Source organism: Sapajus apella, unplaced genomic scaffold (assembly GCF_009761245.1).
Source record: "Sapajus apella isolate SASKATOON/1434 unplaced genomic scaffold, GSC_monkey_1.0 scaffold1, whole genome shotgun sequence".
Lineage (NCBI taxonomy): Eukaryota > Metazoa > Chordata > Mammalia > Primates > Cebidae > Sapajus > Sapajus apella.
In genome coordinates this window covers 63,573,525-63,600,768 of record NW_022436941.1, presented here as the reverse complement: position 1 = coordinate 63,600,768, position 27,244 = coordinate 63,573,525, and the positions used below count along the sequence as shown (strand labels likewise).

Genomic DNA, 27,244 nt, shown 5'->3' with positions numbered 1-27,244 from the left:
GGGAAGAAGCGAGTTGTCATGTAAGTGAAGTAATGGTGTACTTTGACTGAGAATGTCAGAGAATTTGTTGTGCATCCCTTGGCACACAGCCGTCTTAGCCTCTTGTGCTGCTATAACGAAGTACCTGAGACTGGGTAACTTAAAAGAACAGAAATGTGTTTCTTGTAGTTCTGGAGGCTGAATGTCCAAGATCAAGGTGCTGGTGGGTTTGGTTTCTCATCCAGTCCAGTATCTGCTTCTCCCAAGATGGCACCTTGTCACTGCATCCTCCACTGGTGGAAGTGATGGAAGGAAGGTCAGTAAGGCCCTAGCTAGTTCCCTCCAGCCCTTTTATAAAGTCACTAATCCCATTAATGAGATCTTTGGCCTCGTGACTTAATTACCTCCTAAAGGATCCACATCTTAATGCTATCACACTGGTGATGAAGTTTCAACATATGAATTCTGGGCACACATTCAGGCCATAGCAGCTGCCTTATATGAGAACTGACAATATGGTCTCTACTGGGGCTGTCTTCTATATAGAAATATAACAGGAGCCACATGTATGATTTGACCTTTTCTACGACCCACATTAAAAAAGTAGAAAAATGGGTAAAATAATTTTAATGTATTTTATTTAACCTAGTATATCCCAAATGCCATTTTCATATATAATCAATGTACAAAAAAAAATTTTTTTTTTTTTGAGATGGAGTCTCGCTCTCTTGCTCAGGCTGGAGTGCAGTGGCACGACCTCTGCCTCCCAAGTTCAAGCAATTCTCTGGCCTCGGTCTCCTGAATAGCTGGGATTACAGGTGTGTGCCACCATACCCAGCTAATTTATTTATTTATTTATTTTTGGATTTTTAGTAGGGATGGAGTTTTGCCATTTTGGCCAGGCTGGTCTTGAACTCCTGACCTCAAGTGATCCGCCTGCCTCAGCCTCTCAAAGTGCTGGGATTACAGACAAGAACCACCACATCCAGCCCAATGTACAAAAATATTAATGAATTATGCTATGTCCTTTATTTTATACTAAGTCTTTACTAACTGGTGTGTATTTTATGCTTACAGAACACTGCAGCTCAGACTAGCTGTACTTCAAGTGTTTAATACTTACATGGGGCTAGAAGCTGCCACATTGGAGAGAACAGGCCCTGCCCTCTTGATCCTTTAGTCTAACAGGAGCCTCTTAGGGATCTTCTGATTATGCCAAGAAGAAACAAGAAAGATTACAGGGTTGTGTTTCAGGTATTCAGAGGCAAATTAAAACTTTAAGAGAATAGAAACAGAGAATTTATCAATGAGGTGCACTTAACTTTTTTTTCTCTCAGTTTTCTTCCCATATTCACATTTGCAACAGAAAGGAGAAACTCACTAAAATACTTGTGCGAATACAAGTAGCATGGGATGCATTCTTTTTCTTCTGTCCTGTGAACCTGCCTTACCAGGGTGAGTGGATGATAGTGTGGCATCTTTGCAGGAAGAGTTTGTAGAGAAGAAATGGTGATACCAGCTACCTCATCCTCTGCCTCTGATAGCCTCTTCCTTTGTCCCTGAAGTTAAATAACCAAAATGGATGCTTATAAAGTGGTGATGAAAAATTACCTCTTAGTCAACAGGTATCTCTGATGGCAGTAAATCCATGTTGCATTTGTCTTTTTCTCTTAATAAAGGACTTGATGGACTGTGACAAGATTGGCCGCCTATTTTAGAGTCAGTGGAATTAAATTAAGACATGCCCACACTACCTAATTTCATAAGAATGGTGCTGAAGGAAGAAGAGGTTAGTACATACAGAAGGAAGAGGGCAGCCCAGTATCCACATGTGAATACCCAGGACTAGAAACAAAGTCTCTACTGTTATAATGGCCAGGAAGGATGTTCTCTTTCTACCCAGGAAAACATTGCCCGAATTTTATCCACAGGAAGATCAAGGCTCAATTATTCATTGTGTACAGCTGCAGAAACAATAGAAAATATAGCCCCTTGGTTATCAGAGCAGCATTATCCAAAAAAAAATTATCAGGCTCAATGTAGCCTTGACTGAAATGTGTGGAGGTAACATGCTGATTTTGTTCTTCTCAAAAAATGTATGAAGCATAGTCGATTTATTTTTCCTAGTCCTGGTTCCGTTAGTGCCTGAGTGACCTTGAGTAAAGTACTATCTCTATGCCTCAACATCTGTATTTATGAAATGGGTCCAGGAAAACCTTTCACACCTCCATCCCAGCATTAGGATGTGAAAAGCAGCCTAACAATTAAGCGCGAAGTTGCTGTAAATTGTAAAGTGTGGAAACAGAACAAAATACCTCTTAAACTCCATTGTTTGTTACAAAAAACATTTTCAGTAGAAGGAACAGCTGTGAATCAGGCAGCCCAACTTAATTAGAGTCAAAGAATGTGCGCCTTCAGCTGCTTTTTTATTGATACTGTTTGCACATTTACTTCCTGAATAGCATAAATAGAGGTGGAGTAGGTTTATGCAGGGAAGAATGAGTACATTGGAACAACCTAGAAGTGGAATCTTTCTTCTGTAAACAATATTTTCAATACCAGATACAGGCCCTTCTATTGTAGCACGGGGAGAGTAGGAGACCACTTTTTATACCTGGAAATAATGCATGTAGTTAACCATACCTTTACAAGGTATAAAGCATCCATCGGGGAAATACTTGGAGCAATGTTGGCACAGCAAATTCAGCTTTTAAATATAACACTTACTGGAACAATTAGCATCTCCTTCAGGAAGAAAAATAAGGTGGTTAAAATGTTGACTCTCTGACCTGCCATCTTGGACAGGGCTGGATGTTAAGTCAGTAGCTCTTACAGGTGATGTGGGCAGCACATAGACTGGGCGTCTTCAGGTCAAATGCATAAAAGGCTGCAGGTTTTCTCTTGGCCACTACAGCGCTGTTGTAGGACAGCCCCTCTCCTGAAATAAAGCTCATTTAGCCTCACCTCAGCTCCCCCAGGGGTTGGGGTATGTCTGCGTCTACTCTTGCTAAATCCCAGTCTTATAATTTTGTTCTTTTTTGCTAGTCATGCAGCCTCTTCTCCCCACCCCACCCCATGCCAGCCAAGCAGAAAGGGGGGATGGGGAGAGGACTCTAAACAGACAGCTCCTTAGCCTCTCGGAGGCCCCTGGGAAGAGCTACAGGATCGGCAAGGGTCAAGGGAATAATAGTTTTCCCTGCTTCCCAAGAAGCCTTCTAGAATTCCCCTGAAGAACTAGGGGATGCAGTGTGGATAGAACGGAGAAGCCTTCCTGACTTCACGATGTTAGGGGTGCAAGTTTTTTGAGGACAGAGACTGTCTCATTGTTCATAGTTTTTTTCCCCCCCATCCTGCAAATGATATCTGGTTTCTTGTAGGTTCTCAGCAAAGCTGTGGTGGTTAAAGCAACTTCCAGCTTGGGCCTCAGGCATTTCTTTGCAAGAGTCTTGCTTTAAAACCTAAATTTAAGCTAAGCCCCATAGAGCAAATGAAAACTTCAAAGAACTCAAAATAGAGCATGTAATTTCATGTGTTGTGAAGGCTTACAAGGAGGATGGCTTTAGTTAGGTGTCAACACCTTCTCAGGGTTATAGGAATAATCTAGTCCAGCTGCCATTGCAGATGTGGGGGTGCAGGTTGTGACAGGCAGCCCCATCACAAGATGGGGATGGCTGTCTGAGTGCTAGCTGGTCTCCATCTGCCTATTCTTCTTCCCACTTCTGAGTACGTGTTTATTCCTCCTTAATGGGGTGTTCCCCATCACATTTTTGAGCATCAGAATGTTGGAGGGAGGGTTCTCTTCTGCACCATCCTATAAAGCAGTCACTAAATGCATCTGGCTATGAAGCACTTTTTCTTCTAAAAAAAAAGAATTCTTTAGAAATGGGGTCTTGCTCTGTCACCAAGGCTGGAGTGTAGTGGCCCAATCATTGGTCACTGCAGCTGTGACCTCCTGGGCCCAAGCAGTCCTCCCACCTCAGCCTCCAAAACCACTGGGATTACAGGTGGCCTCATTTCTCTTTGTTGTTGTTGTTGTTGTTGAGACAGGGTCACCCTGTCTTTGTTGTTGAGTTAGACCTCAACAGGTCTAACTGTGTCACCCAGGCTGGAGGGCAGTGGCACGGTCACGACTCATTGCAGACCTGACCTCCTGGGCTCAAGATGTCCTTCTGCCTCAGACTTCTGAGTAGCTAGGACTGCAGGTGTGTGCCACCATGCCTGGCTGTGCTTTTACTTTTTTAAAGATGTGACAGAGTCCTCCTGTATTGCCCTGTCTGGTCTCAAGCTCCTAAGCAATCCTCCTGCCTTAGCCTCCCAAATTGCTGGGATTACAGGTGTGAGCCATGGTGTCTGACCTTCCTTTTTCAAAATCATTTTCATATCTGCTTTCCCTATAACACCTCAGGGTAGGGTGCAAATGGGCAAAGAGGCAAGAGAGCTGAGCCCATTTCCAGAGCCCAGGCCAGAACCCAGTTCTCTGGATGACCATGTTTCTTGGGTATCTTTCTGTGGAATATTTGGAGCCCTTTTGACACATAAAGATTTATTAAACACATTCACATATGGCAAAATACTATCTCTGATAGCTTCAGAATGCCTTTGCTTTAGTTGTAGGTTCTGATTTGCTGTGGTATAGTGAGGAGAGAATTTTTCTTTTGCTGTGTTTTAATTGCAATAGCGAGTAAACACACCTTTCCTCCCCCCTTGGTTAGACTTTTCCTTGGTCTCCTTGGAGTTTTCCTTGGTTACATTGAAAACAACCCAGTATTTGCATTTGTATGGATTAGTTCTTAAAGTCCTAAGTGGGTCCTTGCGTTTGGAGGTTTTATAGAAATCACATCTTTGTGGAGTACAGGACACACATGGGGAGTTGAATGTCCATGCGGTCATTGGAGAAGTGGCCAGAGTTGGGTGTCAGAGCTGCTGTTTGGACCCAGACAGATCCTGAGTGTGTCATCCCTGGCCAGGCACTCATTCTATACAGCCCCCCAGGTGTGGCTCCAGAGAGAGCAGGTGTGCACTGTCAGGGCTGTCCTGTTCTCTGTAGCTTCTGGATGGGAGGAAGGGTGACCTTTTCCAATTGTATTTTAGATATTTGACGTATTTCAAGTACATTTTAACTTGAAGTCTTAATTTTGTTTTTTCCCCACAGCTTTAGTAGGAAGGTTGTCAATGACTTCCTCAGCACGTACACTTTTTCTGGTTTTAATTTTTGTAAAAACTTGATCTTTGATGTTTTGATTCACCTTTTTCTCCCCTTAAAAATCCAGACAAGGCCCAATTAAGGAGGGTTGTTATGGTAACTTCGGTGAAATTCAGAATGTTCCTAATGCAAAGAGCAATATCCTTGAACAGTAGATTTCATTTAAAATGTAGAGGAAGAATTCGCTTTGTTATAAAGGTGTTCAGCTGAACCTTCATGAAAAAAGTTGCCAAGGACTAAAACCACAGAAGGTTATAGCTTGAAAAGCTTATTGGAGTATTTTTAGCCATCTTTAAAATAAATAAATATCATTTGGTTGCAGCATGTTTGCCCTATACACAAATGTTAGCTTAGATTTTGTTTGGGTCTACAAAACATGGATTTAAAATCCTGCTCAGTTTTATCTCCCCCCATCAAGTGATTTTACCATGTGTTGGCTTATAATGTTAATGATGTTTCAGGCTTATGTTAACATACTGCATTATGTTGAAATAAACTCATTTTCTTCCTCAGCACATAAATTTCATCAGTTTCAGACAGAGAGCACAGTTATCAACCTGTTAGATGCTTCTATTTGACTTTGCTTCAATGGTCCTGAAGGCCCGTCAGCTGACTAGGTGGAAATTTTTTAAAACAAATTTATTTTGCCAATTGAGTGATTTTTTTAAAAAAACAAAGATTTCTTTCATTAAATGAATGTTATCATGCCCTTAAAAGTGACAACACCCATGTAAAAGAAACTGATTGTATGTCTGAATATCATAAAAAGATCACTGAATTGAAACTTCTTCAGAGTTTTTTGTTGTTGTTTTTTCTTTTTTGCTGCCATAGCCACCGTTACAAGCTCAGTTATAAGTGATAACTGAGTTGTTCCTCTTTTATTTTCATTTTTATATCTGTTGTAGGAACTGGGAGCCTGGTCTCACACCTGGGGGTCACCCCTTGCCATTCATGTGCCCTTGAATGATCACTGAGCCTCTCATCTCTGGTTTTCCTGGGGAATAACACCTAAGTGGTAGGACTGCTGTGAGCACTGGATGTACTAATGTCTATAAAAAACTGTTTCAGCAATGAGCACAGTTTCCTTGGGACTTGGTAACTAATACTTGTCAGTTCCTAATCCTCGTTTAAATTATTATAAATGTGAGGCGAAGGGAAGGAGGAATTCTTGTTAGTAAGAAATTAGCTTACTCTTTGGTATCAAAGTGTTTGTAACACTTGTCTGTGGTATCTGTTAATTAAGGTCTGTTAATCAAGCTAAGGTCAGATCCTTCTCCTATAGATTAAATATTGTTTTTTAAAAAAATTATTGGTTGGCTTTTTCTTGGTTTTCAATTCATAATGAATGCCTATCTTTAAAGATGGACCTAGGGGAGCAGTGTAGGGTAAGATATCAAGTTCCCTGTGAAAGACCCTCTGCTTCTGAATAACAATAAATTACAAGGTCAGCTTTCTAGAATAAAATTCTTCTGGTCTGAAAACACTGATTTGTGGAAAGGTCAGAGAAACAGATTCAATAATTCATCTTCTGAGGATCCATCTTGTTTATATACAAGTCATTTCTTTGAACAGTTTGATCAGGTTTTGCTTCAGTAAGGGAGGTATGAAGGTACAAGGTACACGTTGCCTCAAGGAGACAGGTTGTAGATTTGCCCTTTCCCTGTAATTGCTGGACTAATCCGCCAGCTTATATTAGTAAGATTAGCCATCTGTTAGCTTCTAAAACAGAGGCAAAAGTTTCTGCTTTCAGATTCTCTTGGTGTGTGGGCTTGGGAAGAACAGATGGGAGCTAATAAATATCATACCTTGAAAGGCCAAGCACCGGCTAAGTTTTCCTACCCACTGTTAAATCCAGTCCCCATAGCAGTACTATGACGTAGGTACTGTTCCTCCCTTCAGGTAGGAGGTTCAGTAATCATCCAAGGTCACATGACTGGAGAAGGGTGACCCCAGATGTGAAGCCAGGCTCCCAGCTCCTTGTTCTTCCACCGTGTTCTAAACTTTTCCCCAGATTGGGCCTATACAGCTTTGTCCTCTCTCTCTCTGTGCCTGGGAGTGGCATGGTTGCGTGGAACACGAAGGTGAACAGTTTGGCCTATGGATGAGCCGTTCTGGAGAGCCTGCCTGGTGGGAGCAGGTTGGTCCCTGCAGTCCAGACACTGCACACAGTCCTTGCAGTGAGTGTCTCTGGAGCCTGCATTTCCTGATTTAAACGTTACAGTTTTTTCTTGTAGACCTGACACTTTTGTTTTCTGTTACTTCTCAGGCTAAGAAGTAACATTTTTTTTTAGGAAAACCTCTTTGCCAGTAAAGATGTTCTTTCATCTCCCCCGAACCCCTGGCGTCCCTGACCTCTTCCACATACAGGCTTTTCTGTTTTTTTGTTTGTTTATTTTGTTTGTTTGTTTTTGAGATGGAGCCTCACTCTGTTACCCTGGCTGGAGTGCAATGGAGCAATCTCGGCTCATTGCAACCTCCACCTCCCGGGTTCAAGCAATTCTTGTACCTCGGCCTCCCAAGTAGCTGGGGCTACAGGCGCACGCCACCATGCCAGGCTTATTTTTTGGAATTTTTTAGTAGAGATGGGGTTTTACCATTGTTGGTCAGGCTGGTCTCCAACTCCTGACCTCAGGTGATCCATCTGCCTTGGCCTCCCAAAGTGCTGGGATTACAGGTGTGAGCCACCATACCTAGCCCACATACACTTTTTAAAATAATAGCTTATCTTGATAAAATCTGAATTAAGCTGTTGTTTTTTATAAGAATTGTTTCTAACTCCTATTTCTCATTTCCATTTTCACACCCCCCATCAGACACATACACTCCACGTCCACACCACATGTATGCACACTACAGACTTCACCACCCACATTCACTTTACCTTGTTAATCTGGCTGCAAGGAAATTTCTTAGCCCTTGACACAGTGTGTGAAGAGGGTTCTGTTGGCAGCTCACCATGGTATTTAAAATGTATGCCTCAAATTGAGAGTACCAGTTGGAAATAACAATTCACTCTAAGCAGTGCTTTTCATTGAAATGTAAATTGCCTTATACCCGTTTTCATTCTTGCGGACTTCACAGGGGGAAGACAGGTTTTATGTTACAAGCATTGAAGAGAAAAAGTTTCTCCTGGTATCTGTTTTTTCATTGTGCAGCAAAATTGAGGATGATTCATTTAGGCAACTCTGCTCGACTCTAGGAGCTTGCATATCTAACAATATGCAATATTCTCAGGAATTTTACCAGTACGGGATTGCTGGTACTTTGAGGGGAGAAAGATAACTTTGTATCTGGATTTAATTTCTGAATCAATAAACTACCATCACCCTGGAATGCCCATTTTTATTTGTTTCCTTATCCACTTATGAACCACCTTAAGGCATTTAACAAATAGTGACTTAAATCTAAAAATAAAATTAATGTCCTTTGTTTGGAATGCTTTTAGAGACCATTAGAATTTATGAGCAGTGAGGTGGACGTGAAGGGAATGAAAGATTCAACAATAACTACAGAAGACCCTGAGGTCCCACTCAAGTGGGGCGGCCTGGCCAAAATGTGGCTGAAAGCATAATAATGGCTATGAGAAAAAAGCTATTTTATTGTCATTGTTATAATAGCCAGCAAGGAACTGTATAGGTTATAGGGCCTTTTAAAATTTTTCAGCTGGATACTACTTTATTTCTATTCTGACTTTCAAACATGAAAAAACCATTACGTTAAAAAATAATAATACTATGGAATCTGTGTGGCAGAATGTATTTAAACTGAACAGATTAAGGCTGTAGGACCGAAGGGCTGAACAACCTTGAGCATTTTTCTTTAACTATTCAAGTTTAAAGGCGTATCCCTTGGCACCCCTAAAAGGAATGTACAGTAAAATGAATGACATTTATGTAGCATACATAATACATAATTATATAGCATACATAATATATAAATGTAGCATTGGAGATTTTCATCTTTTTTTTTTTTTTTTGAGATCTTGGGTTTATCAGCTGGAAACTTTCATGGCATTGCATCTTTCCATGGTAATAAATGTGTTCTGATTGACATGTGCTTTAAAATGCTCTCACTTCCTCTACTCCCTGGAAGATTGTTTCTGTCTTGCATGTTGTCCTTGCTGTGTTTTATGTTGTTTTTGTATAAACACGACGAAACTATTCATGTTCTTGTTGATGCTTCTCTGAATGGTTAGCACTGGCTCTCTGGGTGTGTTTTGTTTGCTAAACCTTGAAAAAGTCTCATTAGCTAGAATACAATGGAAAGACTAGGAAGATGACTTTTTTCTTTATACTTCCTTCAATTAAATAATGTGAAACAATACTGACTTAATAGATGTTTCTGTGCGTTTTGCTAAATAGGATCGGTAACAGTTTTACAGTTTTATAGGGCTTTTTATCTGTTGGAGAGGTATGCAGGATTTCTTTTTTTTTTTTTTAATTTTTAATTTTTTTGTAGATATAAGATCTCACTATATTGCCCAGGCTGGTCTCAAATCCTGGGCTCAAGTGATCCTCCCACCTCGGCCTCCCAAAGTGCTGAGATTACAGACATGAGCTGCCGCACCTGGCCAGTATGCAGGATATATTTTTCTTTTCCTTACTTTTTTTTTTTTTTGAAACGGAGTTTCACTCTTATTGCCCAGGCTGGAGTGCAATGGTGCAGTCTTGGCTTACCACAACCTCTGCCTCCCAGATTCAAGCAATTCTCCTGGCTCAGCCTTCCAAGTAGCTGGGATTACAGGCACGTGCCATGACACCCCACTAATTTTGTATTTTTAGTAGAGACAGGGTTTCTCCATGTTGGTCAGGCTGGTCTTGAACTCCCAACCTCAGGTGATCCACCTGCCTTGGCTTCCCAGAGTGCTGGGATTACAGGCGTAAACCACCACATCCAGCCAGGATTTCTTGATGTTTCTCGTCTCCCCATAACTTTTCTCTTTTCCGGACGTGTGCTTTAGCCTCTGATAGCCATCAGTAAATACCTGGCCCCTGTTGGTTGTTCAGTTCTCTTTTTCTCTTCTCTCACATACCCACTGCCCTCCAGGCAAAGCAAGTTCCTTGTGGTTCTCTGCCTAATTCACATGTTCTCTGAACATGCTGTTCCCCTCACCTTGAATGCCCCGTAGAAATGACAAGTCCTTTAGGAACTTTGAGTTACACCTTTATCTCTAGTTCTCCCTGGAGTTTTTTTCTGCACCTCCCATGGCTCTGCACACCCAGAATTACTGATTTGTCTCCCTCTCAGTGCTCCTGGAACACCCTGTCCACCTTTCTTATCATGTCCTGCACTGGGCAGTCACTGTTGGTTTGCTCACCTGCCATCTCCCATGTCATAGCAAAGTCTGCAGTGAGACACAGCCCTGTTCATTACCTTAGTAATAACCTCATAAGCAGGTCATCGGTCAATGTTGATCAACTGTGTGGATCTGTTGAGGTTATGAAAAAGGATTTAGAGAAGCCTGAGATGTGTTTGGCCCCAGTAGTTCTTAACCTGAGGTGGGGAAATGAGGCATGTACCTGAGGAAGGTTGCTGTGCTGGTAAACAGAGGAGCTATAAAGTAAAACAGAGCATAGCATGCGCCTGTGGGCTGCTTTCAGGCCCTGTTCTCTGGAGTAGGAGGTGCGGGGTGGCTCAGGCCTCCTGTCCCTGGAAGGCAGAGTGGGAGCAAGCATCTCGCTGGTAGTTGTCAGAGGCTGAAGGAAAAGGTAGCACTGGGATATTGCCTTGAGATGAATAGGATTTCTATAAGCTGGGGTGAGGGAACGGGGAGGGGCGCAAGGAAAAGATTAGCATTGAGAAGAAGCAAGGTATTTGGGCAAAAGGTTGGAGCAGAGATTTCCTGTTCTGGAATTAGCAGTGGGAGGGAAGGCAGAAAGGAATCTCAGAAGCCAGTTATGGAGAGCCTTGATTGCTAGGCTAAAGGCATTTGGATGTTATCCTGACACACAGAAGGGCGTTTGAAGGTTTTGTAACTTTGAAAAATGGAAGCAAACAGTACTAGTGATGACAGCGGAGGAATACTGGGCAGAGGAGACTTTTGCAGTAGTCTAGGCAGGGAGCATCCCAACCCAAGACACAGTCTGCTCTTCACTCGTTCTACAGAGCGAGTCCCAGTGCCAGGCCATAGAGAGTCTATGATGTGTAGTGTCCCTTGATGAGAAAGGGGCATGAAAACAAAACCACCTCAGTTGTCGAGTTTATAGTGAGAAGATTCCAACCTGAAGGAAAATCTATAGGTGGTGGTAGGGTGCTGGTTAACTGGTAAGAGTACCAGCAAAGTCACAGGATGTGCAGATCGTGGATTGCAGATCTGAGCCTTGTTCACAGTGAAACAAGCAATACTGCCTGTGCTGCTTTAGTCACTTAACCAGACATCTCCCTGATGCTGTCAGCTTCAGTCCCTTTTAACGGGTCTCCTCCTGCTTCCCTTGTCCCTACTTGCTCTGTTCTCAACATGGCAGCCAGGGTGATCCATTTAAATCTTAAGCCAGATAGTGCCACTTCTCCTCTCCACACTCGCAATGGCTCCAGTCGCACCCAGAGTTAAAAACAAAGTCCTCATGAGGATCCATGGGGCCCCTCCTGCCCCTCACCGTCCCTCTGGCCTCACCTCCTCCTGCTCAGCTCAGCCACTCTAAGCACACTGCCTCCTTGCTGTTCCTTTCACCCCGGCAAAGCTCCCCGAGGCCTCTCCTTCCGTGTGTCTCCATGTCTGATTTCTTACCTCTTTGAAGCCTGCCAAAGTGTCACTGACCTCCCTGGTTATACAGTTGTAACCTGTCCCCCAGCCCTAGCCCTTCTGACCTTCTGACCCTGTCCTACCTTTTGTTGTCTTGACTGATTGCCTTCTGACATGATGTGTCATTTACTGTTGATTCTTGTCAGACCCTCCACACTGCTCCCCAACCCCAGAGGTAGGCTCTTTTTTGGAATTAATTAATTTACTGATTTTTTTCCTTTTATTTGGTAGGCTGTTTAAGGCAGGAATCGGCTTCTGTTTTGTTTATTGATGGGTCTCAAATGTCTAGAACAGTGCCTGGTACAAAGAAGAAGCTCAGTCAATATTTGTTGAATGATTTATAATTTATTTGCTCTTCCTAGGAGGGCCTAGTTAACTTTCCCCCCCACCAAGTGGATTTCGGTGTGAGAAAGAAGAGTTGATCCTGTCACAGCCTAAATTCCAAATATAGTTGCCCCTTGGTATCCTCGAGGAATTTGTTCCTAGAGCCCCCACAGATGCTCCAGTCCCTGCCGTAAAATGATGTAGTATTTGCATATAACCTAGGCATATCCTCCCATGTATGCTCGATCATCTCAGATACCCCCACAGTTGTACGTGCCATTAGCATTCCGTTACCTCTTAATGGGAGAAATAAACACACACAGCACAAAATGCTAAATAACAAGCACATGATAGAATATGAGATGAAAAAGAATAATTCAAAAAAAGGACCGCACCACAGAAGTTTTCAGTCTTCTGTTGTTGTTGCTGCTGTTGTTCTGGTCTTGTCACCTAGCTTGTTTTTCTCCTGTGCACACATACATCATTGACACACACATGTACACTCACCCCTCCTTGTCCCAACCCCCTCCCCATTAAAGAAAGCTGTTGAAGAAAATTCAGGAAATCAGAATTGAGAACGTGGACATGTGCAAACCTTTGGATAACTTTTAATTAGCTAGCCTGCCATCTTATAAGTAACTTTCAAAAGTGAATTGGGACCTTTCTAAATTCCCAATTCCATTTCTAAATGGAAACTTTCCCTAATGGAAAGTTTCCATTTAGACTGTGAGGGTGTTTTCTTTTTACTACATAACCCATTTGTCATTGGGGGCAGTATCTCCCTGCAGGAGGCAAACATTGGTCCTTGGAAGGCAAAAACATCAACAACAAAAAAAACTTTTTAAATGTATGAAGCACAGATATACGTGTGTGTGTGTGTGATGTACAATAGATAGATATACAGTATATCTGTGGTATAGAAATAGCCTCAGGGTGAGTACAGTAATACAAATGGTTGAGAAGCGCTGGTTGAACCCACACTCAGAGGCACCAGCTTAGAGCACAGGTGCTTTGCTCTGCACGTTCGTGCTTTTACATGGCATTTGATAGTTTAACAGTGAGCTGTGTCCCAGGGCATGAGCCTGTTAGGTAGGACATGGTCTTATCATGATCACTTTGGTCCATTAGGCTCTTTTTGGTTAGAGGGACAAAATTGCTCAGGTGACTCTGTTCCTGGAGGGCAGAGGGAAGGCCTTGCTGGGCTCCCAGGAGCCAGCCGGCAAGAGCAGAGTTTGGGAAGGAGAACGGTGTTTGAAACATTCTGTGAAATTATCTGCCCCAGAAACAGGAAGTTCTATACTCTTGACTCTAGGCCTCTGCCATTAATATGACTCCCTTTAATCTGTTTGTGATTTTGCTTTTGTTCCCTCATTTAACTCAGGGACCATTTCCCTGTTTCCTGTTTCAAAGTCCTAGGAGAGAATGTGGACAACTAAGTCCTGCCAATTAGGGTCTGAGCAGAGCTGAATGAAAATGGCCAGCAAGGTAGACCTGTGGTCACCAAAGACAGGCTGCCCTGGGCCAGCTGCCATATTGACCCCAGTTAGGGGTAGGAGGGGCCACCCAGGATTTGTACGTAGCTACATCTGTCTAAGAAATGTCCTGAGGCCACTTCCCAGAGGGTTGTGGTCAGAAATCCCTGAGAACAGAGCTTCTGAGGACGAGTTGGGCATCTTGAGGCCTCACCTACCTGATGGATGTTTGATGAAGGTAATTGTAGCCGAAGACTTTCCATTGGAATTCCTTTCAGCATATACTTGGGACAAAGAATCTTAAAGTTTTACTGAGACTTCTTAAATCAAGCTGTGTAATGCCTTAATATCAGCAAAGGAAAAGTTTACCTGGACTTTTTTGAGTGTCTTACAGACAGCATGTACAGCTAATATGATCTCTCTCCTTAGGTTGTGAGAAGCTTGAACACAGGGACTCTATTATCTTCAGCTCTCTTTCTTCAGCACTTAGTGCAGTGTCTGACACATGGAAAATTTCCAATAAATTTCGTGACCTAACCATGATCTGGCAGGCTATGGAAAGCTCTTACTTAAGACTTTAGTTTGGTGGCTTAGTAGTTACTAGGTTTTAAAACTTTTTCATTAAAACTTTGAACATCAATTTTGAAAGAAAGAAGATAGAAGTGGAGGCAATTGCAACATGTAAGACAAAGATTAATCTCCTGAATATATAGAGCCCCTTTCAAATAAGAGAAGAACCCTCAGTTGAAGAATGTTTTTCCTACTTTAATAATAGATACATCTGCATTACAAAAACAGTAACCACATGAAACATGCCAAACTCACTAAATCAAAGAAATGTCATGTATAAAAAACATTGTTTTACGTATCAAATTGGCAAAGATTAGAACATTGCCATTGTTAGGGTTAAGGAAAAATGCATTCATAGATTTCATGCGAAAATGGAAATAACAAATAATCTTTTGGGAGGATGATTTGGCAAAAAATATTTTTTATGGCTCAGCAAATTCTTCCACAGGGATGTTTATTAACATATTATTTACAAAAGTGGGAAGTCATAAGCAACCTTCATGTCTAGGTATAAGAGACTAGTTAATTAAATGATGTAAACACAAATATTGGAATTTTTTGCCATTAAAAATTAACTATGAAGTCTAATGATACTGTGTAACTGAAATAGAATCATATAGAATAATGTCTAAAGTATATTTTATGTAAGTTCATACAAATTTATGAATTTGCTTAATGTTAATTATGCTGATTGTTAGATAAATAATTGTAGTTCTTTTTGATACTTTTCAGCATTTTTTAAATTTTATTTATTTATTTATTTTTGACATGGAGTCTTGCTCTGTTACCAGGCTGGAATGCAGTGGCACAATCTCGACTCACTGCAACATCCACCTCCCAGGTTCAGGCAATTCTTCTGCCTCAGCCTCCCAAGTAGCTGGGACTACAGGTACATGCCACCATGCCCAGCTAATTTTTGTATTTTTAGTAGAGACAGAGTTTAATAGATCAAAGTTATTTCCATAAGCAGGAAAATTATTTAATAATGCAAAACTTAGCATATGAAGTGACATCAAGTCTTTTTTTTTCTTTTTTTTATCAAGTCTTAACTACTTAAAAGGATACTCATCACTGTAATGTCTTACTGATGACTTTTCTTTTAACTGATCTTTCCCAGTAGTTAAGAAAGGGAAAGTATTTGGATAAAATTTCCTTAATATTAGTTTATACTGTTTTATAGGCTATTAAGACAGGGAAACAAGTAGAGACAGTGTGGACTAGTAGAAGAAGGGACTTCTCAGAATCATGGCTATAGCTGTGGGACCTTGGCAGGTTATTTAAACCTCTTTGACCTGCAGTTTTCCTGTTTATGAAATGGGTATAATAATCATCCCTCTCCTCATAGAACCATTGTGGGGTAGTGTGTTAATCCATTCCTAAGTCATTATAAAGAAATACCTGAGGCTGAGTAATTTATAAAGAAAAGAGGTTTAATGGGCTCATGGTTCTGCAGGCAATGCAGGAAGCGTGTTGCTGGCATCTGCTTCTGGAGAGGGCCTTGGGGAACTTACAGTCATGGCAGAAGGCAAAGGGGGAGCCTGTGTATCACATGGCTGGAGAGGGAGACAGAAGGGGGAGGTCCCAGACTCAAACAACCAGGTCTGGCATGACCTACCTGGGTGAGAACTCACTTATCGCCAAGGGGATGGCACGAAGCCATTCTTGAAGGATCTGCCCCCATGATCCAATCACCTCCCACTAGGCCCCACCTCCAATATCAGGAATCACATTTCAGCATGAGATTTGGAAAGGACAAACATCCAAACCATATCAGGTAGTGTTGAGTTGTTGAGGTAAGTGCTTACAAAGCTCTTAGCACAGAATGCAGCTCAGTGATCAAATGGCTCTTATGAAGAGCAGCCCTCAGCAGAGGCATGGCACTTCCTTCAAGAGAACCAAACTTGGAAACCACGAATTAAAAAGTGTTTGCTCACTTTACAGAGAATGACTACAGTAATGATACATTCACTTTCTGTTATCTAAACTTAGCAGCTTACATTCATCTGATGGTTTCTTTAGCTCAGAAACATGGACACAGCTTTACTGGGTCCTCTACTTAGGGTCTCTCAAGGCTGCCATTAAAGTGTTGACTGGGACTGAGCTCTCATCTGTAGGCCCAGCTAGAAAGGCATCTAGTTCCCTGCTCGTGTGGTGGTCAGCAATGCTGTGTTTCCTAGGGTCGCAGGATTCATGGGAGCTTGCTCTTCAAAGCCAGCAAGAAAGGAGAGTGAGAAAGACAAGCACAAGTCTGCCAGTAAGACAGACTGGTCTCATATGATGCAAGGTAATCACGAGAGTACAGCCTGTCCCCTTGCCGTCTACTGCTGGATAGAGGCAAATTACAGGCAAATTCTGTCCATACTGAGGGAGAGGGGCCCACATGAAGGTATGAACGTTGTGGGGGCATCACGGGGGTAGAAGGAGTCTGTTTGCTACAAACTGTATTCATATTCACGTGTTTCCAACGTAGTAAAGGCAAACGTACCAAACCTTTTTTCAGCAAAAGATTTGGTTGAGAAAAATATTGGCTTATGTTTTAATAATACTGATTGGAAAGCAAGATAAAGCCACTTTGTGTAGCCTAATATTAACTGTTAACAGCCAATAATGCTGCCTTCTGCAGTTTGGAGTTTATTGAGGACACAGCTCTCTTCCTTGAAAGCATGGCTATCTGACGTCTTCCAACCAAGGGAGTTTTTCAGGACCTCAAAACTTCTTACTTTGTAAGGAATAACTGAAATATCCTGGCAAAGGTGATTTAAAAAAAATCTTTACTAAAATGTAAAGCTTTCTTTTATTATTTGTGCAGTGTTTATAATAAGTACTTGTTTCAGTGAAAATAACCAATGCTTTGTTTCACTTGGATTGATCGTCAAATTTTAAACTTTCATGGCCAGGTGCAGTGGCTCATACCTGTAATCCCAGCACTTTGGGAGGCCGAGGCAGGTGGATCATGAGGTCAAGAGATCGAGACCATCCTGGTCAACTTGGTGAAACCCCGTCTCTACTAAAAATACAAAAATTAGCTGGGCATGGTGGCGCACGCCTGTAGTCCCAGCTACTCAGGAGGCTGAGGCAGGAGAATTGCTAGAACCCAGGAGGCGGAGGTTGCGGTGAGACAAAATTGTGCCATTGCACTCCAGCCTGGGTAACAAGAGCGAAACTCCGTCTCAGAAAAAAAAAAAAAAGAAACTTTCATTTGTTTTCTAAATTGAAAAAAGCCATATTTTTGGATTGTTCTTAAATTGGCATTCTCAAATGAGAAGTTTGGCACTTCGTGTTCTCTGCTAGGCTCCCCCTTCCTGCAGTAGCTCAGAGTTATGCTCAGTCAGCTCTGCTCTATATGGGAGAATGTTGAGAAACAATGCTGAGAATTATATAGGTATTGCAAACGCCAAAGTGAAATGGCTGCTTGAGATGAGGATACCAAAATGCAAAACAATTTAATGATTTGGAGGTACATTTGTAAGACAACAAGGAAAGGTGATTGACCACACCCTTAACCAAGGGTTAAGAGTCCCTGAAGAATATTTGGAACCTTTGTTTCTGCTGTACACAGGTGTACTGGTCACCATCTATGGCCATTGCAGTTGAGGGAGGTTGGCGTTTTGATGATTAGACTCTGAAATATCTTATGATTCCATAGATCCAGCACATCCTAAGTTTCCGGCTCACTGACCAAACTTGGCAAGGCATTGTTAGGTCATGGGCTGTCTTACAGTTTGGAACTCCTGGATGAGGAAAAAGCAAACATCCCTCTGTCTCATAATAGTAAGAGCAAAGAGCCTATGCAGTCCCCACCATGGACATTGTGATTGTGCGTGATGTACATATTCAAATTTAGAATGGGGAGATGCTTCAGCATCCTCTTGGGCCAATTGTTTTTCAGAATGCAGGGTTAGATGAAGAAGTATCTACACATTTCCACTCTTCCAAATACCCCATGTTTGCATAACGCTTAACTTTTCAGTGTTTTTGTAGATCTTCTTCATTGAATGCATCCAAACTGTGGGAATGTGGCAGATGGTGTTAAGTCCATTTGACAGATGAGGAAACTGAGGCTCAAGAACTTGACTTGCCTGAGGTCATATCACACTTCTTTAGCAGAGACAGAAATAGAGCCAAGGCCTCCTCATTCCAAACCTCAGCCAGGAGCCAAGGGTAAGAGCAGGGAGTCAGTTTGCATCCTGGCTCTTCCATATGCCAGCATTGTGACTAGCCTGTTACTGAGCTTCAAAGCCTCAGTTTTCTCATGTGTGAAATAGGGAGACCCCCCCTTCTCTTAGGGTTGTTAGGGTTAAAGGAAAGTTTATAACAATCCCTAAACCTTGCAAGCACTCAGTAAATGGCAGCTACTGATGTAGTTTATGTTGGGTTGGTCATAGTGCTATTTGCACAACTGGGTGTTAGTTGAGTTCACCTGGTGTATCTTCTTAAAGCCCATTGGATCTGGGTATCTGGCATTCTAGGCCCATAATTCAGAATCAGTGGAAGAGACAATGTTGGTGCATCTCTGAGGGTTGGTTACCTAGGAGCTGGCTTGATATCTGGGGTTCCAGATAGTGCCCCCAACAGGAGAGTTGTTTTGTAATATGGGATGAGGGGCTTTGAGACAAGAGGATGAAAAGAAAATAGTAGAAACAGGAGAGTGGCTTTTTGGGCAAACTCTTGGATTTGCTGTTCAGGCATATTAGCAATTCATTTAGAGAAGAACAGAGCAGTGAGATGTGATGGGCTTCCATTACTGTGACATCAAATATCTGAATTCTGACCACCGGGCAGGGAATTTGGGTTCTAATTTGCCACCAGTGCAGATAGCACAATTATGATTATGATCACAATGGTGTGATCATAGCTCACTGCAACCTCAACCTCCCAGGCTCAAGCAATCTTCCCGCCTCAGCCTCCCAAGTAGTTGGGACTACAAGTGCATGCCACCACACCCAGTTAATTTTTGTCTACAAAAATTACAAAAAAGTAGGGATGGGGTGTCACTATTGTTGCCCAGACTGGTCTTGAACTCCATTCCACCATTATTATAGCACATAATTCTTGTTCTCCCCTAACCTACTCTCAAAATCCATCGCAGGTGCTAATATTGACACAGATCTGCTGCGGTAAACTTGGTAGTCTTTTTTGTGCTGGGGAGGGTTTCTTCTGAAATGTAAGCAGCTGGACTCTCACTCCTGCCCCTCTGTCTTTGAATCAGAGAGCAGCTTTACCTCTTGGCCTCTTAGCAGATTTATTCTTAAGCAATATTAAAAGTATTGTTGCTTCTTGTTTGAATCTCTTGCTTTCCCCATTCAAAAATAAAACAATTCCCTTAAAGGAGAGAGGTTCTGTCATCTCCCTACTTGAGGGCTGAGATATATTGCAGAAAATAAAATTCTCTGAGCTCTTTGGGCCAATTGTTTCTTAGATTTTAATACCTTAGCATGTCGTCGGTGCAGTTTTTAAAAACATGGCATTACACACATACTCAGCAGCATTTGATGATGAAAGCCTCCAATCTCAAGGTAAGATAGTAGTATCAAGTTGTGCAAAATGGTTAGTCATCCTACTTACTAACTCAACTCTGGAGCAAGCTGCTTAACTTTTCTAAGCTACCTGTAAAATGATAATAAGAAGAGCTGCCTCACAAAATTGTTACCAAGAGCATAGGTTCACAATAAGAACTCAATTGTTAATTTTCTTAAAAAAAAAAAAAAAATCCAGCTGGGGCTTGGTGGCCCATGCCTGTAATTGCAGCACTTTAGGAGGCCGAGGTAAGAGGATTGCTAGAGTCAGGAGGTCAAGACCTCCCTGGACAAACTCTTGGGCAATGTAGTGAAACCCCATCCCTACAAAAAAAAGACAAAAAGTAACTGGGTATGGCGGCATGCACTTGTGGTCCCAACTACTTGGGAGGCTGAGGCGGGAGGATTGCCTGAGCCTGGGAAGTTGAGGTTGCAATGAGCCATGATCACACCATTGCACTCCAACCTAAGTGACAGAGAGAGAACGTGTCTCAACAAAATGAATGAACGAATAAATAAAAGCTATTGAAGGGAAATAAAAAACCTAGAATAACTATTTTCTTTCTTCTGTTTCATGCTACCACTTTCTAAGAGAATAGACATTTTCAGTCTCCCAAGTAATTAAAAATGAATGAAGATACTGGTTTAGAATGGTTCCATTTGTTCATTGGCAGAACTACTGACCTAAGAAATGGAGAGGTTCTTTCCATAGCTAGACTGTGTGGCTAAGCATAGCATTGCCATGACTTAAAATTTTTTCTTACCCATTGTAGAAAGCTTAGAAAATACAGAAATGCATACAAAAGAAAATAAATTTCATTTGCAACCTTACTCTATAGAAGTAAGATATTTTGGTGTCTTTGCCTTCTCTCTCTTTTTAACTTAGATTTGTGTGTGAAACAGACCATGACTAGAAAAGTGCATGGAACATATATATATGAATTAGGGAATACTAAATATATGGGTACCACTTTCCAGTTTAAGAGCTAGCACATTGCTGGTTTCTATGAGCCCCTTTGTGCCTGGCTCTTCCATCTATTTTTTTTTTCTAGAATCAAGTGAGTTCTGTTTATGTAGTTTCATATTGTGATTTTGTTCTTGCCATATCGTAAGCATTTTTCAATAACATCATCATTTTCAGTTGCTTTCTTATCTTTGGAGCTTAAGGTAATTACAGATCATGGAATAGCCTTTCAGGTACTGTGCCTTATATACTCGTTTAATTTCACAACACCCTGTGAGCTGCAGTAGCTCCCCATTTTACAGATGTGAAACCTACTTTCAGAATGTTTAAGTAAATTGTCTTGGTGACAGAGTATGTCAAAGATCTGAGATTAGAATCCAAGTCTGTGTTTCCAAAATCCTTGCCATTTCTACCACTGACAGGCTGACTTTATGGGGCTGTATGTTGGAGGCACCGTGTACATTTAAGGAATTGACCACTAAATGTGATGATGACATTGTGGGATAATCCTGATGATAAAGTAGGAACAAAAACACAGTCTGAAACTGCTAAAACAGAAATGTAATATTTCTGCCTAATTCTAAACAAGAATAACACATGACTAGGGTCTAGTTTTTAAGTGGTACTGGTACCAGAAAAATCCAAATGAAGGCAGACTTCCACAAGAAATGTGGAAAAAACAAAATAATTTCTTGGCTGGGTGCAGTGACTCATGCTTGTAATCCTAGCCCTTTGGGAAGCTGGGGTGGGGGGATCACTTGAGCCCAGAAGTTCAAGACCAGCCTGGGCAACATAGTGAGAATCCCATCTCTATTTTTAATTTTAAAAGAATATTAACAATAATAAACTAAAAAGGAAAACAATTTCTTGATAATCTGAACAGTATTGCATGCATCTGCTTTTATTTGGAGAGTCTGTAGTGTTGGGTTGTCTGGTCTTTCCCCTTATCCTCCCTGAATTCCCCACCTCCCTGCCACCCCCATTCCGCTGAGAAGTGAAGTCCGGACTTTTATGTTCTAAGTAGCCTCCTGCTGCATTTTCTTTTTCATTTTCTTGAGACAGAGTTTCCCTCTTGTCACCCAGGCTGGAGTGCCATGGCAAATCTCGGCTCAATGCCACCTTCGCCTCCCAAGTTCAAGCAATTCTCCTGCCTCAGCCTCCCAAGTAGCTGGGATCACAGGCATATGCCAGCATACCTGGCTAATTTTGTATTTTTAGTAGAGGTGGGGTTTCACCATGTCGGCCAGGCTGGTCTCGAACTCCTGACCTCTGCTGCATTTTCTACAGTTGTACAGTTGTGCATCTGTGATTGTGCTGTAGCCTGGGAGGAAGCCATGCTCCTCCTTTGCTTTGCCCATGAAGACGTGGCCCTGTTAGGTCTAGAAGAATAAAATGGTTGCTATGGTTGCTGTGGCAGCTACAGTGCCAAGCTGAAAGCTGACTAGAAAGTCGCCTGCTTATCTGTGGAAAGAGAGGAGACTCCATTTGGCACAGATACAGTTGCTCATTATATTCTGCAGGTAAAGTCACTGTGGCAACCTTGGGCACATTCTGCAAACTCAAAGATGTGTAGAGAATTGGGAGGCGAGTGAAAGGCTGTGAAAGGTGAATAAAAGGCTTTTAGTAAGTTTAGTGGCTGTTAGTAAGTTTAGTGAGATGGTAGTGGTTAACCTCATGAAAGTGTTCATTAATATAAGCATCGCCTTCAATTTTGCCAGTGTTTTTTGGGGAGTATGAAAATTTACTGCCTGTGACCAGTGAGTAGTAAAACACTACTGGGATTTTTTCAAATGGCCATTAAATGCCAATAGTGACCACCACTTGCTGAGGGACAATAACAGGAGTGGAGGAAGGCAGTCAGTCACTTTGGGTCTGTTTGAATTCTTACACTGTAGGTGTCCAACATAAATAATGCCGTCATTGGTTTTAGTTCAGTTAATCATGCCTGAATTAAAATAGATTTTTTAAAACTGTGATCGTGGGAATAGAGCAACATAGAATAGTTTTATGTGGCCCTACTTCATGTATAATGTATAAAACAATTTGTATCCAAAGAAGAGAATTTAAAAATATTTTCTTTATTTTTAATACAGAGTCTTACTCTGTTGCCCATGCTGGAGTGCAGTGGTGCAATCATAGCTCACTGCAGCCTGGAATTCCTGGGTTCAAGTGATCCTCCCACCTCAGCCTCCCACGTAGCTAGGACTGTAGGCCTGCATCACCACAGCTGGCTATTTTTTTTTCATTCTTGATAGAGACACAGGGTTCACTTTATATTGCCCAGGCTGGTCGTGAACTCCGCCTCAGCCTCCCAAAGTGCTGGAATTACAGGCATGAGCCACCATGCTCGACCTCAAAACATTTTCTTATGACAGGTTACTCCTGAAAGCAATAAATCTAATGTAAAGTTCAGATTGACTTTTTAATTATCTTTATTTTAAAATTTTGCTTTTTAATTTTCTAATTTATTTTTATTGTGGTATAGATTGAGTTTTGATGCTATGCCTTCGTGTGTGTGTGTGTGTGTGTGTGTGTGTGTGTGTGTGTGTGTGTGTGTGTTCTTAGAGAGGAACTCTCAGGTTACTTTTCTTTCAAGCTAGACTGATACTCATTTGCAGAGTACAGGTATTCTTCTGTTGGTTGGTGCTGTTTGGCAGTGTGTACATAGAACCTTGGGTCTCATAAGACTTGACCAGATTGTTGGGTACTTTTCAAACACCCTGCTAAAGCTTCTGAATCCCTGAGTGATCAAAGCTGGCACTGACTTTGGCAGTGGCCTTGACTTTTAGAGCATAGCGTGCTGACAAAGAGAGCTTGCTCCCTCCAAACAGTAATAGGATAATGTTCAGGGATCAGTGAGTGTGTTCCTTTCACCCAGTACTCTGCACCTTACATCCTTTCAGCCTTCTGCCACCTTCTCCTGCTCCACACCTCTTGTCCCGGTGGTGAGGGAGCAGGCAGAGTATTTGGATACAGCTCGGCTAAGTGCCTTCAAAGGCAGAGCAGGGGAATTAGTAACCAGGGTTGTCTACTTGTAAGGATTTTCTGCCTTCCTTATTCTTCTACTTACTACGGTTTTACTGCCACTCTCCCTCCATTTGTGTTACTCTGTATAATCAACATTGAAGTGCTGAAGTCCTGGGCTTGCTTCTTGTTAGTCTGTACTGTCTCTATATGGTATAGATGGATGCAGGTGAGATTTCCTGACAACTCCCAAATGTGTAGCCCCAGCCCAAGGCCACCTCTGTGAGCCCAGATCTGTGTGTGTGATTGGAAACTCAATGTTCTCTGCTACTGTGTACTATTTCAAACTTTAAATGTTTAAGCTCATTATTGTGTAATCCTCCCTCCTACCTATATCCCTTTCCCCAACAACAAAATAACATATTTGGTCTCCTTCATGTCCTCATCATGTAAAGGACACAGTTATCCACTTAACTTTGCAAACTGGGAGTTAATACCATAATCTCTTGCTCTCCCTTTGTGTTCATTAGTCCCTACATTTCATCAGTTTAGATTCTTAAATCTCTGTCCTTAACGTGGCTCTGGAGGGCCAGCATGATCTAGCCCTTTCTGCCCCACTTAGGTGGACCCTCCCCACCTTAGAGCCCTCGCATCAGCCCCTACTTCCTGAAATCCACCCCAGTGCCCAACATCCTTCTGGTTTCATATTCAAAGGTCATGTCCTCAGGGGAGCCTTCCCTCAATGCTCAAATGAGGTCAGTGTCTAGAGAAGGGCCCTCACTAGGTCAGCATTTGACAAGTGTTTATCTAGTGAAGGAATGAATGTATGAATAAGTGAGTGAATGAATGTCAGGCACTGTGCCAAGCAATCTGTACACATCTCATTTAATCCAGGAAACCATTTAAATTGCAAGACACAGTTGGGGAGTCAACCCAGAGCTGAGTCAACACCCAAGCCCAGGCTCTCTCTGCTCCTGCCACTGGCTTCCTTGAGGGAGAGACAGTTGCTGCTGTTAGATTTTACTAATAAAAATCTGTGATGATACAGGGAGAAAGGAGCAGGACTTCTTCTAGTAGAGAAATTAGAGAGACATTGAAAAGACTTGCATTTTACTAATACTAATTTCTTTACGGTCATTTCTTTAAGGAAGAAAAAAATCCTCTTAAGCAATAAGCTTGGGGAGCTATAGAGCTGGCTGAGAGGTTTTGCAGCCAACCTCTAAGTGACATTCCAGGTCCACTTTCCACTGCTTCCGAGGAGGCCTGTCAGAGCTTTGCAGGTGTATTCCTCATCTCCTGGCTTGTAGCTCTTATTTAAACTGCTTCAGCTCTTTTCCTCTCTACCATTTTGGTTCTTGTCTTTTTAGACTTTATGTATTTGTTCTGGAAACTTTTATTGAGCACCCATTATGTTCTGGGCACTAGGCTGGTTGCCCACATTTATTCCTGTTCTTGGTAAGCATCTCCTTATCATTGCCCCTCTGCTCAGCAGCCCCCACACTTCTACAGGAACTATCATTCATTATGTAATAAGGTCTTGACTATAAACAGGTGCTGAGCCTTATGATTTTAGTTCAGCATTGATTGGGCACTTTCTATGTAGCAGATTCTGTGCTACGTTTGGAAGTTTAAGAAGAGACACACTCTGTGCCTTGAAATCTGTTTATACTACCATCAACCGTACAAGAATGGGCAGATGAACTAGTGTGAAGTCAGAAAGTATCCATGGTTTTCTGTGATCCATGAAAGCATCACAAGTTTTGAAGCTCCTGTACAGCCCTGAGGCCTTGATTCATTCATAGGTCAAACATTGTACAGAGAGTAACCCAAGAGAGCTACTTGAGGGCAGGAGAAAGGGGCTGGGCTATTTCCCCTGTCTCTATCACCTTCTTTACCCTCATTCTCATAAACTATCTAAATACTAGTTCATCGCCAGTAAGCTTCTTTCTTCCAATGTGTGAAAACGTTAGCATTTAGTGGACAATTCCTAAATACTACTGTCTTTTCCCTGAAAGCAGTGGCATGTATTTATCTCAAAGTTGAAGTTAATGGGAAAAAAATATTGATCAATAAGCACAAATCTATTCATCCTATTTAGGTTTGACCTAACAGTTAAGACAACTGGACTCCAAAACAGACAGTAGCAGTGGTCTCCAGAATCAAAAGTGAAAAGGAAATATTAGAATATCTACTTTCCTAATTTATTGCCTCAGAAAAAAATTTTTTTTTGCTTTATACAAAAATGTAGACAACATTCTGGAACCAATAAGTGATTATAGCAAGATTGCCGTGTAAAGATTAATACATAAGTAAATCACATTCCTATATATTAGCAATGAACAAGTAGAATTTGAAATGAAAATACAGCACATTTATATCAGCACCCCAAAAAATGAAATAGGTATAAGTCTAACAAAACATGTACAATATCTATGTGAAGAAAACTGCAAAACTCCAAAAGAAATAAAACAGGAACTAAATACATGGAGAGAGATTTCATGTTCACAGGTAGGAACACTCCATGTTGTCATGATATCAGTTCTTCCCAACTTGATCTATAGGTCCAGTGCAATACCAATCCCAGCATATAACTGTGGATACTGACAAATGGATTCTAAAGTTTTTAGATAGAGGCAAAGACCCAGAATAGCCAATACACTGTTGAAGGAGAAGAGCAGAGTTGGAGAACTGATACTATCGAATGTTAAGACTTACTATAAATCTACAGTAATAAAGAGTGTGGCATTGGTGAAGGAATAGACAAATAGATCAATGGAACGAAATAGGGAGCCCAGAAATAGACCTACATAAATATAGTCAACTGATCTTTGATGAAGGAGCAAAGGTGATACAAAGGAGAAAAGACAGTTTTTTTTCAACATATGGTGCTGGCACAACTGGAATCCATATGCACAAAAATGAATCCAGACCAGACCTTACACCCATCACAAAAATTAACATAAAATGACAAGACCTGAAAGTAAAATGCAAAACTCTAAAACTCCTAGATGTTGTACATGTTTTGTTAAATTTATAATAGAAAATCTATTATACATGACTGTAGGTTTGGCATTAACTTTACATACAATGCCAAAGACATGATCTGCAAAAGAAAAAATTGATAAGCTGGACTTAAAATTAAAAATTTCTGTTCTGTGAAAGGCCATGTCAAGAGAATGAAAAGACAAGCCATAGACTGGGAGAAAATATTTGCAAAAAGACATCTCTGATAAAAGATTGTTATTCAAAATATACAAATAATTCTTAAAACTAAACAATAAGAAAACAATCTGATTAAAAATTGGGCCAAAGATGTGAATGGGGCTGGGTGCAGTGGCTCACACCTGAAATCCCAGCACTTTGGGAGGCTGAGGTGGGCAGATCTCTTGAGTTCAGGAGTTAAAGAGCAGCCTGGGCAACATGGCGAAACCTCATCTCTATTAAATATATATAAAAATTAGCTGGGCATGGTGGCACATGCCTATAATCTCAGCTACTCGGGAGGCTGAG

At 41.5% G+C, this 27,244-nt stretch overlaps 1 protein-coding gene across 1 annotated transcript in view; it reads left to right on the top strand.

The window, feature by feature from the left end:
• The window catches only part of IQGAP2 (IQ motif containing GTPase activating protein 2), a 307,815-nt gene that overhangs the window by 76,036 nt on the left and 204,535 nt on the right, over nt 1–27,244 (top strand). The gene's annotated exons all lie outside the window — the stretch shown is intronic.